At 46.9% G+C, this 18,148-nt stretch overlaps 1 protein-coding gene across 1 annotated transcript in view; it reads left to right on the top strand.

The window, feature by feature from the left end:
* The first annotated feature begins 13,082 nt into the window (after nucleotides 1-13,082).
* The window catches only part of LOC141182614 (uncharacterized), a 43,670-nt gene continuing 38,604 nt past the window's right edge, over nucleotides 13,083-18,148 (top strand). Inside the window, exon 1 of the mRNA XM_073660772.1 lies at nucleotides 13,083-13,143. The gene's annotated coding sequence lies outside the window, so the exon portion shown is untranslated. The remainder of the gene's footprint in view (nucleotides 13,144-18,148) is intronic.

The following is an 18,148-nucleotide window of genomic DNA, read 5'->3' as shown; positions in this document are numbered from 1 at the left end:
CCTGGAGCTTCTCTGCTCGGTATAATGAGACTCTGATCTTGTTCTTATAAAGAGGGTTGGAGTAAAATAGAAGCTGCCTGAATATGAGGACCTTGTCTGATCTCTATGTCCTTGTGTACAGAGCTATGGAGATAGCGCTATTCTCTGTATAATAGATGTGATGTCGCTGGAGCCCTAATATTCCTGTACAGGGGTCTCTGTAGAGATAATCTTACCCCAGCATTATGGATTGGGTGAAGGGAAAAGGGATTGGGGGCATTTTATTGTAATTTGCCTGTAATAAAAACTGTAATAAAATATAACTGATTAATAAAAAGTGTTTTGTTTTCCCCCCATGTTGTCTGTAGGAGGTAAAGAGCCGAGGCTGAAGATGCTTTATCTACAAAAGGCCCCACTATCAGTATTCGGTCAGTATCTTTTCTCAGGAGTGGGAGCCAAAACCAGGAGTTGGTGATAAATGCAGAATTGGTGACTTGTTTCCATTATACCTTTTCTCTGATTGCTCCTCACATGGTTTTGGCTCCCACTCCTGAGAAAAAATACTGACCAAATACTGATAGTGGGGCCGTGGCCAAAGAGGGAGGATTGGAAACTCCGAATGTCCTTGTCTATTTGGGGATTGGGAGTTAGGAAAAGGGGCAGGAGAACATTTTGGGTTTTGTTTTGGGGGCAAGAGATGCAATATTTGTCCATATAGTGTAAATATATGAATACAGTTCGGTCCAGAAATATTTGGACAGTGAATCTTCGTGGTGATTTCAGCTCTGCAGGCCGCTAATCTGGATTTAAAATGAAACTGAGATGTAATTGAAGTGGAGACTTTCAGGTTTAATTAAAAGGATTAAACAAAAATCTCCTGTGAAACGTTTAGAAATTACAACCATTTTTCTACGAAGCCTCCTCATTCCAGGGGTGCAAAAGTAATTGGAGAAATTAACTTTACCATAAATAAAATGCTCATTAATACTTTGTAGAGAATCCTTTGCAGCAATGACGGCCTGAAGTCTGGAAGCCATGGACGTCACCGAACGCCGGGTTTCCTCCTTTGTGAGGCTTTGCCGCCTTTACTGCAGTGACTTCAGTTGTTGCTTGTTTGTGGGTCTTTCTCCCTTATGTTTTGTCTTCAGCCTGTGAAATGCAGCTCGATGGGGTCGAGATCTGGTGACTGACGTGACCATTGCGCCATTACAGAATATTTCACTTCTTTACAGTAAAAAACTCCAGGGTTGCTTTCGCACTATGTTTTGGGTCATTGTCCATCTGTATTGTGAAGAACTGATCATGTGACTGCCTTCCATGTGATCTTCTCTGCCCAGCCACATGACCGTGACTATAATGATGTGATCGTACATCACTTCCCATTCTGCCACCACATTATTCATTATCATGTGTTTTTTTTTATGTGCCGAATCCGTCAGCACCTCCAGTATTGGCGCGTCAGCGGTGAGATGACTGCTTCCTCTCACGTGTTGGTCGCATCACATGAAAACAGCACCATCAATCATGCGCACAGGCACCTTGTTTTTAGAGGGCGGGCCATCTGAAGATAGCGTCTGAAGTCACTACCGCTTCTTGGATGATGTTCCATTCATTTTGTATGTGTAGGAATCCACATGCGTTACAACTTTTTTGATTGGGTCCTACATGTAAATAGCCTGGTTGTTCAGTCCACCATCTCCCCATGACGAAGCCAGGTGCAAAACGCGCGTCGGGTGTGTTTTTCCCTTTTGACTAGTGAGGTTACTTTATGCCACTGTGCATTTCTTACACTTTAATATTAATATAATATAATGATGGTCTGTTTCAATTCCATGAGAGCTCTTTTCCGCATTATGGTTTCACAGCAACAGTTTCCAAATACAAATGCCACACCTGGAATCAGCTCCAGACCTTTTACCTGCTTAATTGATGATGGATTAATGAGGGAAGAGCCCATGCAGTCAATGAAAGAGCTTTTGAGATAATTGTCCAATTACTTTAGTCCCATGAAAAAGATACTGCTCCATATTAAAGAGCTGTAATTCCTAAACCCTTCAATTAGGATGTGAATACCCTCAAATTAAGGCTATAGCCCCACTATCAGTTTTTGGTCAGTATTTTTTCTCAAGAATGGGAGCCAAAACCAGGTCACATGACCGTGAATCGCCAATGGGTTGGCATGACAACCTGGGGTTTGCAGGAGACCCCTGCGGTTGTCATTGCCAGGATGCTATGAACGCCGCCTAGCGGTCGGCGCTCATAGCCAGTGAGCATTTCTGCTACACACAGGTGATCTGATGATCGCAGCTTCTACTCTCCCATAGAGACTATTGAAGGAAGTGAAAAGTAAAAAAAAAATGCTTTTAAAAATATTTAAAAAATATAAAAGTTTAAATCCCCCCCTTTCACCACATTCAAAATAGAATAACAAAAAAAATAAAATATACAGATATTTTGTGTCGCTGCATTTAGAATCATCCAATCTATCAATATATGGGCAGCTGACCAGTGCTCAACGGCCAGTGGCGGCTGCCCCATAGTTAGCCCGGCTCCCGAAGTAACAAAGAGGGGTGGAAAGGTAGGGTAGCATGGTGGCTCAGTGGTTAGCACCGCAGCCCTGCAGCTCTGGGGTCCTGGGTTCAAATCCCACCAAGGATAACATCTGCAAGGAGTTTGTATGTTCTCCCCGTGTTTGTGTGGGTTTCCTCCGGGTTCTCCAGTTTCCTCCCACACTCCAAAAACATACTATAAAATAAGTAGAGGGGAGAGAGCGCAGATTGTAAGTGCAGTATCAAGACTCAAATATATATTAAATAAGTGCTGGTTGCACTCACCTTTAGGCTATGTGCCCACGTTGCATTTATGAAGCAGAAAATTTCTGCTGCATAAATGCAAGTCCTCTCCCGGAAAAACGCATGCGGAATTCCGCGCGCGTTTATCACGCGTTTTCCACATGCGGAATTGCCTTGCGTTTTTTATGCATTGGACTATGGCAATTCTGCTTGCGGAAACGCAAAATTAATTGACATGCTGCGGATTTTTGAACGCAGCATAAACGCTGCGGAAAAAACCGCAGCATGTGCATAGAACTTGCGGAATCCCATTGGGGACCATGGGGTGCGGGTTACCAAGCGTTTTACAAGCGTTTCCGCTGCGGAAATTCCGCATCAAAAACGCTTGAAAAACGCTACGTGGGCACACAGCCTTATGATGTCATAATAAACTTGTCAATAATTCCAAAATAACCATAAGAAAGAAAAATGAGCTGCACTCACCAGTCCTTAAAAGCAGAATCTTTATTCCCTGAGGATAAAAAGTCCGGCAAGCAGGGAGAGCGGGGAAGAAAAAAGCCGACAACAGCTGTTTCACGTGAAGACGCTTCTACAGGTCTGTGTTACAAACCTTTTAGTAGCCATTTGTGCATGATGGGAGGATGACTTATAGCGTTTTGATAAAAGACTATCTCGTGTAAATTTTTGTGCTTTCTCAAGTGCGGTATTTAGTTCATGTCTAGGATAACCACGAGCAAGAAAGTTGTTTTTCAACTCAGAAGCCTGATCAAGAAAGGTTTGGTCAGAAGTATTCAATTTACGCAGACGGAGAAATTGGCTGTATGGAACCCCAGATTTAGTCTGCACTGGATGAGCACTATTATAATGTAACAAAGTATTACCAGCTGAAGGTTTTTTAAATAATTATGTGTGAATGGTATTATTTTCAATTGAAATGGAAACATCCAGAAAATCAAGAAAAAGTCCTCCAAAATTCGCAGTAAAATTCATATTAGCTGTATTTGTGGTGTTCAAAAACTGAACAAAAGCCGTAAAATCTTCTGCGGTACCCGACCAAGCGATGAAAATATCATCAATATATCTTAAAAAAGATCTAATACACTTAACAAACGGATTTTTGCAGGAAATAATAAATTGCGTTTCACAAAAAGATAAAAAAAATATTAGCATAGACACACGCTGCGGGTATTCTGGCGGTACCATTGGTTCTGGGACTGAAAACAGTTATTTGAGAGCACAAAATCAAGGCTTTCTAAAATGAGGAAAATTACTCACTTTTATTAGACTGCATCAGGAATTTTTTTACTGCCTCCAACCCTAGTGCTTTGGGGATGCGAGTGTATAAACTGGTAACATCTATAGAACATAGAGAAAAATCAGGTTGCCAGTTAACCTCCTTTAGACTTTTAGAGCAACCAGAAAACTATCAGTGTCCTTTATGAATGAAGGTATTTTTTGTAGAAACGGTTTTAAAAGCCAATCTATATATCTCGAGAGAGGCTCCAAAAGGGAGCCCACCCCGGAGACAATAGGGCGGCCTGGGGGGATTTTGGTACACTTATGGATTTTTGGTATAGTATACCAATAAGGCCTCAATGGGAATTCTGGCAGAAGCTTTTCAGCAGTAGATTTAGATAGAACGCCTTTCTCTACGTATTTTCTTAATAAAGATCTCAATAAATTTTTATTTTTAAATGTGGGGTCACTAGGTAAAGGTGTAGAAGTATTGGAATCTGCCAATTGCGACAATGACTCTGCCACATAAAAATCTTTATTAAGTAATACTATTTTACCACCTTTATCTGCTTTACGTACAACATCCTTCCAAGATTTAATTTCATTCAAAGCCGATTTCTCATTTTGTGACAAATTAGAAAGCGGGAGTACATAAATCAATGATTCAACCTCCCGGATAACACGATCCTGAAAGGTGTCAATAATATTACCAGTAGTGTTGAGCATTCCGATACTGAAATATCGGGTATCGGCCGATATTCGCGGTATCGGAATTCCGATACTTAATTCCGATACTTTTACAATATCGAATACCGGAATCGGAAGTTCCCATAATGCCTGGGCTCTGCCGTTTCTCTGAAGGATGACAAGCTGGATGGCAGCGCTCAGCTGCGATCCAGCCTGTCATCAGAATGCCATCCCAGCGTGGGAGAATTCTCCTGATTGTTTAAAAGCCGGCGCGCGGTAAAAAGCCGCCGGCTTTTAAACAATCACACAGCCCCATACTGCTTCCCCGCAGCCTCCCACCCCGATCCTCCGCTCCCCTCGCCACCTCCCATCCCGATCGTAAGTTAGGACCGGGCGGGGAGTGCAGCACAAAGGAGCGGGGAGCGAAGGACCCGGACGGGGAAGCCGGCAGTGAAAAGACTTCACCGCCGGCTTTCCCGTTCTGTGCTGCGCTTTCCCGCTAGTTATTTCAAATGAACAGCTGCGGTATCAGGTGATGCCGATCAGCTGTTCATTTGAAGTTGCCGCGGTGCCCTCAGAGGGTTCATGTGAGTTCATGCTTGACTGCATTGCATGAACTCACATGAACTTTCCCACGGCCGCACAGGTCAGCCTCACCTCCCAGACCATCAGCCCGTCATGATTGGTGTGTGTGGGTGTCTGTGCGATGTCTGCGGGTGTGTGCGGTGTCTGTGTGATGTGTGCGGGTGTGCGCGGTGTCTGTGCGATGTCTGCGGGTGTGTGCAGTGTCTGTGCGATGTCTGCGGGTGAGCGCGGTGTCTGTGCGATGTCTGCGGGATGTGTGCGGGTGTGTGCGGTGTCTGCGAGTGTGTGCGGTGTCTGTGCGATGTCTGCGGGATGTGTGCGGGTGTGTGCGGTGTCTGCGAGTGTGTGCGGTGTCTGTGCGATGTCTGCGGGTGTGTGCGGGTGTGCGCGTGCAGGCAGACATAGGTCGATGTGACACTACTACTCCCATCGGCCTATGTCTGTCCCCCGTCCACTCCTGCCAGCAGGATCAGCTCGATGGGAGCAGTAGTTCCCATCAGCCTGATCCTGCTATATAAATTGCCCTACTGTGTCCCCAATAAATGTTAAATACATGTCATTGGTGGCCAGTGGTTACCTACAATAAATTAGTTCATACATTACCTGTCCCCGCCGATCGCCACCTAAAATAAAGTAAAAAATAAAAAACTACACCTATACTCACCTAGACACCTAATTCCCCGAAGCCATCGATCTCCTGTAATAAAATATAAAATAATAAACCACAACCTTATCCTTACCCCTCCGTAGTAGTCCACGAGTGTCCCACGAAGATCTCCAGTTCAGAGCAGCCACATAGAATGTGACCGCTCTGAACCGCTGCCGCCGCTAGAATGACAGGGCCGTAAAGCAGCCCCGTCATTGCATAAGCGGGTTCGCCGGAGTTCAGGCAGCGCTGCTCCGGTCAGCTCCTTTACGGCCCTGCTGTATCGTGAGAAATTCCCACGGTACAGCAGTGCCGTAAAGGAGGTCTCCGGAGCTGCGCTGCCTGAATGCACTCCGGTGACCTCAGTCAGTGGCTCCCGCTGCCGGGAGCGGACGTATTCCCGGCAGTGTGAGCTTACAGCAGCCATGCACAGCTGTCACCATCTCCAGATGTGACAGCTGTGCATGGGAGATCAGCGCAGGAACGTGGACAGGTAAGTATTTTTTTTTAGTAAACTAAGAATTAAATAAAATGGTCTGTTTTATTTCAAATAAATTATTTTTTTCTGGGTGTAGTGTGTGTTTTTTCTTTTTAACACTTTGTAGGTTAGTAATGGGGGAGTCTTATAGACGCCCATCATTACTAACCTGGGCTTCATGGCAGCTGGCGCTGACATGAAACCCAGCCCTATTACCCCCTGCCACCGCACCAGGGCAGCGTGGAAGAGCGAGGCTAAGTGCCAGAATTGGCGCATCCTATGGATGCGCCATTTCTGGGGCGGCTGACGGCTGGTGTTTCTAGCCTGGGAGGGGGCCAATATTCATGGCACCCTTCCTGGGCTATTAATATCAGCCCCCAGCTGTCTACCTAGCCTTTGCTAGCTATTAAAATAGGGGGGACCCCACGTCATTTTTTTGGGGGGGTCCCCCATTTTAATAGCTAGTAAAGGCTAGGTATTCAGCTGGGGGCTGATATTAGTAGTCTGGGAAGCTTCGTGGGTATTACCCCCTTCCCAGGCTTCAAACATCTTCCCCAGCCGTCTGCTTAACCTCCGCTAGAGACTAAAATTATGGGGGATCCCACGCCAATTTTTTTTTTAAATAAATCCTTTATTTTAACACTAAATGACATTTGAGGAGTTAATAAAGATGCAGTCCCTAAATTATTATTTATTTTTTAATTAATTTTTCCCAAAAATTTTGACGTGGGCTTTGCTATATTTTTGTATGCCAGCCAGGTACAGCATCCAGCTTCTATGAACGCGCCATTTTCCGGGGTGGCTGCGGACTGCAATTTGCAGCAGGGGGGGGGGCCCAGAAAGCTTGGGTCTCCCTGCGCTGCGGATTCCAGCCCCCAGCTGCCTAGTTGTACCTAGCTGGACACAAAAATAGGGCGAAGCTCCACGTATTTTTTTTTTAAATTATTTCATGAAATAATAAAGAAAAAAAGGGCTTCCCTATATTGTTGTGTCCGGCCAGGTACAAATAGGCAGCTGGTGGTTGGGGGCAGCCCGTTCCTGCCTGCTGTACCTGGCTGGACACAAATATAGTGCAAAGCCCCACTTCAATTTTTTTTTAATTATTTCAGGAAATTCATGAAATAATTAAAAAAAAATTGATGTGGGGCTGCGTCCTATATTTGTGTCCAGCCAGGTACAGCAGGCAGGAACGGGCTGCCCCCAACCACCAGCTGCCTATTTGTACCTGGCCGGACACAACAATATAGGGAAGCCCTTTTTTTAAAAAATTATTTCATAAAATAATTAAAAAAAAATTGACGTGGCGCTTCGCACTATATTTGGGTCCAGCCAGGTACAGCAGGCAGGAACGGGCTGCCCCCAACCACGAGCTGCCTATTTGTACCTGGCCGGACACAACAATATAGGGAAGCCCTTTTTTTCTTAATTATTTCATGAATTTCATGAAATAATTAAAAAAAAAAATACGTGGGGCTTCGCCCTATTTTTGTGTCCAGCCAGGTACAGCAGGCAGGAACGGGCTGCCCCCAACCACCAGCTGCCTATTTGTACCTGGCCGGACACAACAATATAGGGAAGCCCTTTTTTTCTTAATTACTTCATGAATTTCATGAAATAATTAAAAAAAAAAATACGTGGGGCTTCGCCCTATTTTTGTGTCCAGCCAGGTACAACTAGGCAGCTGGGGGCTGGAATCTGCAACGCAGGGAGGCCCAAGCTTTCTGGGCCCCACCCGCTGCAAATTGCAGTCCGCAGCCGCCCCGGAAAATGGCGCGTTCATAGAAGCGCCATCTTCTGGCTCTGTACCCAACTCATCCAGGGCCCTGGTGCGGTGGCTCACTGGGTAATAAAGGGGTTAAGGCCAGCTTGGCATTATCAGCTGGCCCTAAGCCCGAAATTCATGGGGTCATGCCAATATTAGACATGACCACCATGAATTTCTAGTAAAGTATTTAAAAAAAACACAACACCCAGAAAAAAGTCCTTTAATTGAAATAAAGACACAATTCTTTATTGTTCTAAATTAAACTATACTTACCATCACGCCCATTCCAGCTGAAGCCAACGATCTCCTGCAATAAAATAAAAATAATAAACCAACCTCATCCTTACCTTCCCATGGATCCCACGACAGCTTCAGCTCTGCTACATCGAGATGACAGGCTGGACCGCAGCAAAACGCTGCCATCCAGCCTGTCATCCCGCAGACACTGAGAAGCGCAGGCATGCTTGCGCTCCTCAGTGTCTCTCTGTGACGGCATAAAGATGAGCCGAGTTCATGTCCAATGAACTCAGCTCACCTCATGCACGTCACTGACAGCGTGGGAAAATTCTCCTGCACTCAGCGCTTCAGCGTGAGAATTCTCCCACGCTGTCAGTGACGTACATGAAGTGAGCTGAGTTCATTGGACATGAGCTCACCTCATGCACGTCACTGACAGCGTGGGGAAATTCTCACGCTGAAGCGCTGAGTGCAGGAGAATTTTCCCACGCTGTCAGTGACGTGCATGAGGTGAGGTCATGTCCAATGAACTCGGCTCACCTCATGCACGTCACTGACAGCGTGGGAAAATTCTCCTGCACTCAGCGCTTCAGCATGAGAATTCTCCCACACTGTCAGTGACGTGCATGAGGTGAGCCGAGTTCATTGTCGGCTCATCTGGATGCCGTCACAGAGAGACACTGAGGAGCGCAAGCAAGCCTGCGCTTCTCAGTGTCCGCGGGATGACAGGCTGGATGGCAGCGTTCTGCTGCGGTCCAGCCTGTCATCTCGATGTAGCAGAGCTGGAGCCGTCGTGGGAACCATGGAAAGGTAAGGATGAGGTTGCTTTATTATTTTTCTTTTATTGCAGGAGATCGTTAGCTTCAGCTGGAATGGGCGTGACGGTAAGTATGGTTTAGTTTAGAACAATAAAGAATTGTGTGTTTATTTCAATTAAAGGACTTTATTCTGGGTGTTTTTTTTTTAACTTTCACTATGGGGTTAGTATTGGGGGTGTCTTATAGACGCCTCTCCATTACTAACCTGGGCTTGATGTCAGCTGGCATTATAAGCTGACATCAACCCCAGCCCTATTACCCCACTGCCACCGCTACAGGGCAGTGGGAAGAGCGAGGCTAAGTGCCAGAATTGGCGCATCCTATGGATGCGCCATTTCTGGGGCGACTGACGGCTGGTGTTTCTAGCCTGGGAGGGGGCCAATATTCATGGCTCCCTTCCTGGGCTATTAATATCAGCCCCCAGCTGTCTGCCTAGCCTTTGCTAGCTATTAAAATAGGGGGGACCCCACGTCATTTTTTTTGGGGGGTCCCCCATTTTAATAGCTAGTAAAGGCTAGGTATTCAGCTGGGGGCTGATATTAGTAGCCTGGGAAGCTCCGTGGGTATTACCCCCTTCCCAGGCTTCAAACATCTGCCCCAGCTGTCTGCTTAACCTCCGCTAGAGACTAAAATTAAGGGGAACCCCACGCCAATTTTTTTTAAAATAAATCCTTTATTTTAACACTAAATGACAAGTACAGTAATCAACACTGTCACTGTACTTCATATATATGTGACTGACATGTTTCTATCTATCTAATCTATGTGTGATTCTCTATTCCTTCAATTCTAAATTGTCGGGTACAGATGCTGAATTGCCGGCCGGCTTTCTTAAAGAGACGGTGCAAGAAAACACTATTATTTTTTTATATAAATCCTTTACACTAAATGACAAGTACAGTAACCAACACTGTCACTGTACTTCATATATATGTGACTGACATGTTTCTATCTATCTAATCTATGTGTGAAGCTCTATTCTTTCTCTTGTAAATTGTCGGGTACCGGTGTATGCGCTGATGAATTGCCGGCTTTTCGCATACATTATACATTATTCTTAGTTGTTTTACTTCATGTAGAATTAACCTACAAGGAAAGAAAGGGTTTATTTTCATTCCGATATTAGTGTCCCATTGACTTGCATTGGTTTCCGGTATCGGAATCGGCAATATCCGATACTTTTTGAGTATCGGTCCGATCCAATCCGATACGATATTTCCTGATATCGGAAGGTATCGCTCAACACTAATTACCAGGACTAGTGGGAGGTAGAAAAGAAGACGAGATGCCGCCAGTGAAGGCTACATTCTCATTACCGGCAGGTAAATCAGACAACACATCAAAATCAGCATCAAAATCAGCAGGTGGAATAGTATTCAAATTAGCCAAAACATTAGCCGATTATATAGTAGATTACAGGGTTTTTTTAACGGAAGTTACAATAAAATGTCCCCAATCCCTTTTTTTCTTTCTCCTAATCCATAATTCTGGGGTAAGATTATCTCTACAGAGACCCCTGTACAGGAATATTAGGGCTCCAGCGACATCACATCTATTATACAGAGAATAGCGCTATCTCCATAGCTCTGTATATAAGGACATAGAGATCAGACAAGGTCCTCATATTCAGGCAGCTTCTATTCTACTCCAACCCTCTTTATAAGAACAAGATCAGAGTCTCATTATACCAAGTAGAGAAGCTCCAGGAACAAAGATCCCGTGTGGCCCTAACACGCTGGGGGCCCGGAGTATCCAGCCACGGGGCCCGGATTCTCTCATTTGTGGCCCCAGCGTTTCTTGTAGAATAAATCCCTTTCTCATCCAGTCCTGTAGTAATGACTTTGTTATCAGGTTTTGTAGGAGGGTTCGTCTGACTCCATCTTATGTTATCAATATCTGTGCGAGAAACAAGAGACGTCCGAGCGCAGTTTTACCGAGTGTCCAGTGTCAGTTTTCTACAGTCTGATAAAGAGCCGCGGTGTCTCGACCGAACCTGGGGGGTATAGAGATGTATACAGCATACACACGGCTCTATACACACACGGCTCCATACACCTCATATACATATGGCTCCACTCCGTACACACAGAGCTCCGCTCCGTACATGCATGGCTCCATAGACACAGGGCTATGTACATACAGGGCTCCATAAACACACACGGCTCCGCTAAGTACACCTGGTACACACGCGGCTCCGCTCCGTACACCTGGTACACACGCGGCTCTGCTCCGTACACCTCGTACACACGCGGCTCTGCTCCGTACACCTCGTACACACGCGGCTCCGCTCCGTACACCTCGTACACACACGGCTCCGCTCCGTGCACCTCGTACACACGCGGCTCCGCTCTGTACACCTCGTACACACACGGCTCCGCTCCGTACACCTCGAACACACACGGCTCCGCTCCGTACACCTTGTACACACACGGCTCAGTACATGCACGGCTCCGTAGACACAGGGCTCCATAAACACACGCGGCTTCGCTCCGTACACCTCGTACACACGCGGCTCCGCTCCGTCCGCCTCGTACGCGCGCGGCTCCGCTCCAAACGCCTCGTACGCGCGCAGCTCCGCTCCGTACGCCTCGTACGCGCGCGGCTCCGCTCCGTACGCCTCGTACACACACGGCTCCGCTCCGTACACCTCGTACACACGCGGCTCTGCTCCGTACACACGCGCCTCTGCTCCGTACACCTCGTACACTCGCGGCTCCGCTCCGTACACGTCGTACACACGCGGCTCCGCTCCGTACACCTCGTACACACGCGGCTCCGCTCTGTACACCTCGTACACACGCGGCTCTGCTCCGTACACACGCGGCTCTGCTCCGTACACCTCGTACACACGCGGCTCTGCTCCGTACACCTCGTACACACGCGGCTCTGCTCCGTACACCTCGTACACACGCGGCTCCGCTCCGTACACCTCGTACACACGCGGCTTCGCTCCGTACACCTCGTACACACGAGGCTCCGCTCCGTACACCTCGTACACACGAGGCTCCGCTCCGTACACCTCGTACACACGCGGCTCTGCTCCGTACACACGCGGCTCTGCTCCGTACACCTCGTACACTCACGGCTCTGCTCCGTACACCTCGTACACGCGCGGCTCCGCTCCGTACACCTCGTACACGCGCGGCTCCGCTCCGTACACCTCGTACACACGTGGCTCCGCTCCGTACACCTCGTACACACGCGGCTCCGCTCCGTACGCCTCGTACACACGGGGCTCCGCTCCGTACGCCTCGTACACACACGGCTCCGCTCTGTACGCCTCGTACACGCACGGCTCTGCTCCGTACACCTCGTACACACATGGCTCTTCTCCGTACACCTCGTACACATGCGGCTCCGCTCCGTACACCTCGTACACACACGGCTCTGCTCCGTACACCTCGTACACACACGGCTCCGCTCCATACACCTCGTACACACGCGGCTCCGCTCCATACACCTTGTACACACGCGGCTCCGCTCCGTACACCTCGTACACACGCGGCTCCGCTCCGTACACCTCGTACACGCGCGGCTCCGCTCCGTACACCTCGTACACACGCGGCTCCGCTCCGTACACCTCGTACACACGCGGCTCTGCTCCGTACGCCTCGTACACACGCGGCTCTGCTCCCTACACCTCGTACACACGCGGCTCCGCTCCCTACACCTCGTACACACGCGGCTCCGCTCCGTACACCTCGTACACACGCGGCTCTGCTACATCCACACTGTAAACCCCTCCTGACCCCACACATAAACTTCAGCTCATCCAGCACCATGACAACCAGCACAGCAGAGTCCTGCATCCACTGAGGCCCCTGATCATGTGACCCCTGACTCCTCCCCTCCTGTGACCTCATCACAGCTCCTGTACGCACAAAGCAGCCATATATGTGGTGGCGGCTCTGCAAGTGGAGGTATGTGGAGACCCCCATTACTGGGCGCAGGGGGCATTAACCCCTTCAGCACGGAGGCTCTTTTGGGGTCTTGTGTTGCCCCTTTATAAGAATCATAAGGTTTTTGTTCTGTTTCCTGTAATAGATACATACGACCCAACTATGGAGACAGGAAGGGAGGAAACGTATTGTTCTCATAGTACAGGACCCCTTTACTGCCCCCATTATGCCGGATGTATGATGCCCCCACACAGTGTAATGTCCCCATTATGCCCCTTATGCAGGATGTATGATGCCCCCACACAGTGTAATGCCCCTTATGCAGGATGTATGATGCCCCCACACAGTGTAATGCCCCCATTATGCCCCTTATGCTGTATGTATGATGCCCCCACACAGTGTAATGCCCCCATTATGCCCCTTATGCAGGATGTATGATGCCCCCCACACAGTGTAATGCCCCCATTATGCCCCTTATGCAGTATGTATGATGCCCCCACACAGTGTAATGCCCCCATTATGCCCCTTATGCAGGATGTATGATGCCCCCACACAGTGTAATGCCCCCATTATGCCCCTTATGCAGTATGTATGATGCCCCCACACAGTGTAATGCCCCCATTATGCCCCTTATACAGTATGTATGATGCCCCCACACAGTGTAATGCCCCCATTATGCCCCTTATGCAGGATGTATGATGCCCCCACACAGTGTAATGCCCCCATTATGCCCCTTATGCAGGATGTATGATGCCCCCCACACAGTGTAATGCCCCCATTATGCCCCTTATGCAGGATGTATGATGCCCCCCACACAGTGTAATGCCCCCATTATGCCCCTTATGCAGGATATATGATGCCCCCACACAGTGTAATGCCCCCATTATGACCCTTATGCAGGATGTATGATGCCCCCACACAGTGTAATGCCCCCATTATGCCCCTTATGCAGGATGTATGATGCCCCCACACAGTGTAATGCCCCCATTATGCCCCTTATGCAGGATGTATGATGCCCCCCACACAGTGTAATGCCCCCATTATGCCCCTTATGCAGGATGTATGATGCCCCCCACACAGTGTAATGCCCCCAATATGCCCCTTATACAGTATGTATGATGCCCCCACACAGTGTAATGCCCTCATTATACCCCTTATGCAGGATGTATGATGCCCCCATTATGCCCCTTATGCAGGATATATGATGCCCCCACACAGTGTAATGCCCCCATTATGACCCTTATGCAGGATGTATGATGCCCCCACACAGTGTAATGCCCCCATTATGCCCCTTATGCAGGATGTATGATGCCCCCACACAGTGTAATGCCCCCATTATGCCCCTTATGCAGGATGTATGATGCCCCCCACACAGTGTAATGCCCCCATTATGCCCCTTATGCAGGATGTATGATGCCCCCCACACAGTGTAATGCCCCCAATATGCCCCTTATACAGTATGTATGATGCCCCCACACAGTGTAATGCCCTCATTATACCCCTTATGCAGGATGTATGATGCCCCCATTATGCCCCTTATGCAGGATGTATGATGCCCCCACACAGTGTAATGCCCCCATTATGCCCCTTATGCAGGATGTATGATGCCCCCCACAGTGTAATGCCTCTTATGTAGGATGTGTAATACCCCCATTATGCCCCTTATGCAGGATGTATGATGCCCCCCACAGTGTAATGCCCCCATTATGCCCCTTATGCAGGATGTATGATGCCCCCACACAGTGTAATGCCCCCATTATGCCCCTTATGCAGTATGTATGATGCCCCCCACAGTGCAATGCCCCTTATGAAGTATGTATGATGCCCCCACACAGTGTAATGCCTCCATTATGCCCCTTATGCAGTATGTATGATGCCCCCCACACAGTATAATGTTCCCACAGTACCGCTTGAGGTTGGAATAATCCCTCTGGAGTTGGGTTTCCCTTTCCCTGCTCCCCTACATGTAGACCCTCGAGCATGTATACATGCATGTAGGGAAGCAGTCTTCACTAGATATTGAGGCTTTGTACAGTAATATACCGCATGAGGATGGTATCAGAGGAGTAAGACGTTTCTTGAAATCGAGATCAATAGAGTGTAGCAGACATAATGACTTCATGGAGGATCTACTAAAATTCACTCTTACTCATAACTTCTTCCTTTTTGACAGGAAGTACTTCCACCAGCTCAGGGGTACTGCGATGGAGAGCCTCTGTGCCCCCTCATATGCTAACCTATTCCTGGGATGGTGGGAGGAAACCACAATATTCAGGGATGATCATAAGTGGTGGCATCCATATACTGGGACATAGTATAGATATATTATCTGCTCGGGGACGAGTGAAAAGTTTCTTGAATTTGTCAGGGAACATAACATCAATAAAGTGGACCTTAGATTTATATCAGAGTTGCCTTTCCTAGATGTACTAATCAAGAAAGATTGCAATGGGACCCTAGGGACACTCATATATCATAAACCTACAAGCACTAATAAACTATTGAAGTGGGAAAGCCACCACCCCATGCTCCAAATAAAAAAGAAAAGAAAAACAATATCCACGGCCTATTTTTATGGTTGAGAGGAAACTGCTGTAATGTCACAGATTTGAATATACTGGCCATAGACATGAACACCAGATTCATGGAAAAAGGGTACAGACACTCCTTCATACCTAACCAAGAAAAAGATGGGATAACACGAGTAATAGGAGTGACCGTATCTTTAATATCCTCAGAAAACACTAGTATGTACTTGTAGTCAACCCGGACCTGGGGGTGCTGTGTGATCTACTCCCACAATAACTTTCAGAAAGGGTTGGTCAATTAGGGACCGTTTAGTGCAAGGGGACTTGTCTAGATAGAAGAATCTGCTGTTTCTTTAGATGTGGAGAATGTTGTACATAGATTTACATGGTCTCATCCAATTACATCTCGAGTTCCTCTACAGGTAAAACCTTTTTCCAGAGCCAGAGGGATTATTTCAACTGTAAAACTTCAGGACTTGTATATATGGCCACATGCACCTGTCCCCTAGATTATGTAGGCACGACCAAGAGGCAATCTAGGAGGAGGGTGGGGAGCACTTGAGAGATATACTCCATGGTCGAGACACATGAACAGGGCACATTGAGGTGAAACCAGAGACATCTCCTTTTGTATCATTGAGGTGGTTAAACCCAATGTGAGAGGAGGTGATCTCAGTAGATGTATCCTCAAAAAGGAAAGTAAGTGAATTTCCAGACTTGATTCATAAACCCCTAAGGGACTCGATAAGCAAATTTCCTATGCCTGTTTTGTGTGAATACAGTCCCATTCTGGATTACATTTTTGGGTTTTATACTCTAACCATTGTTACTCAGTTCCCTGTGAATCGGGTTCACATATTGTTTTACTTCATCGAGATATCTGAGCTCCTATATCAGAATTATTTCTTATCAGTTATATCACACACATATACTATTTAGTAATTAACAAGTGTGGTGATCCTTGTAGATCTCTAATTATGCAATAGGGGTCAAATTTGACCATTTAGGAATATACTGTGGGCTATCATCATCTCATATTTTATGTAGTGATGAAATAGATCTACATGCCTATTGCTTGATGGGAGAATGTGCAATACTTGTATGACGATACAGCGTAAAATCTTAATTAGCCAGACGATTAGATTTGTTAATCCAAGACAAATACATTATTGTGTTTTATTAGAGATTGCTGGCTGTGTTTTACTAATGTTCTGCTTGCTCGTCCGTTTATGTACACTAATTTAACTTGTAAAGTGTCCAGCATTCCACTAATCTCATTAGTATCTCAGGAGCCTCTAACCATTGTTCAAGAAATTGTCCAGGCCCATTGTGTAAGTGTTGAAAGAAGATCCAGCGGAGCCTTCACCTCAGGGAGTCTCACATGTAGACCCAGTTGATGAGGTCACCTGAGAAAGATACCTCCACTAATGCACACTTAGCTTTGGGGGGGGGGTGAGAGCAGTTCTGCCATTCAGGGGGCTGAGCCCAGAGAAGCAGAAGGGACATGTGTTTCTATAGTAGTCACACTTGAAACAGAGATTGGAGAAAGACTTTACAAAGAGAATGAGAGACATCCTTCAGGACAGCAGATGGATTGCATGGCATTTTCCAAAGAGGTGCAGTGTTCTATTCTAAATGATTCTATTCTAACGGTATCAGCCCTGACTGGAAAGATACAGATCTCCTCCATTTGACCATCAGAGAGACCATGGATACGTTTTGGGGAGACCAGGAGAGGACAAAGAAATCACCTGGCCCCATGGATATATTGTTTGGGATTGGCAGGAGGGACCCACCAGTGTCTTCGCAACTTGTTTTTAGTCTCCCATGATGCTGATCTCAGAGAGAGGATTTTTCTGTTAGTGGAATGCAATCCAATACCATATGTGCTCCGGTGTGGAACGTAGACATCCTGGCATACGCAATCGCAGACAATGATCCTAGATATGTTCCGGCGTAGAACGCATAACTATGGGAATGCGCAGTCACAGATACCAGTGGGGCGGTGGCAATCAGTTTATTTAGTGTTTCAGTGTAAAGCATGTCAATTCCGGACATGCACACTAGGTGATGGACATTATCGGACCTCTAGTGCATGAGAAGTAGCGCAGGCGCAGTACATTATTGTAGACAGGCTCCATTCTATATATCCTATGACAATTCACCTCTAGGAATGGGAATGGGTCTCCTAGTCTGGGAGGTGTTTTGGATGAATTGGGATATTTATACATGGACACCTGGCTATTAGACACACTATGCTGCACATCATGAATTATCATCCCTGTATTAAGCCTCCTGATGAAGCTGTTGGGGAAACGCGTTGAGGCGGATTATTGAAACATTCTGTGTACCATACCATTTCCTTTATATATACCTTGATACGTATCTGGTTCTATTTAATGTATCAGTGTATTTTATACAGTTGAAACCAGAAGTCTCCATACACTATATAAAAAGACACATATGATGTTTTTCTCAATATCTGACATGAAATCAGA

The sequence above is a fragment of the Phyllobates terribilis genome, unplaced genomic scaffold (assembly GCF_046119375.1).
Source record: "Phyllobates terribilis strain yellow unplaced genomic scaffold, ASM4611937v1 Scaffold_35__1_contigs__length_13245226, whole genome shotgun sequence".
Lineage (NCBI taxonomy): Eukaryota > Metazoa > Chordata > Amphibia > Anura > Dendrobatidae > Phyllobates > Phyllobates terribilis.
This window is presented reverse-complemented; position numbering and strand designations above follow the sequence as displayed.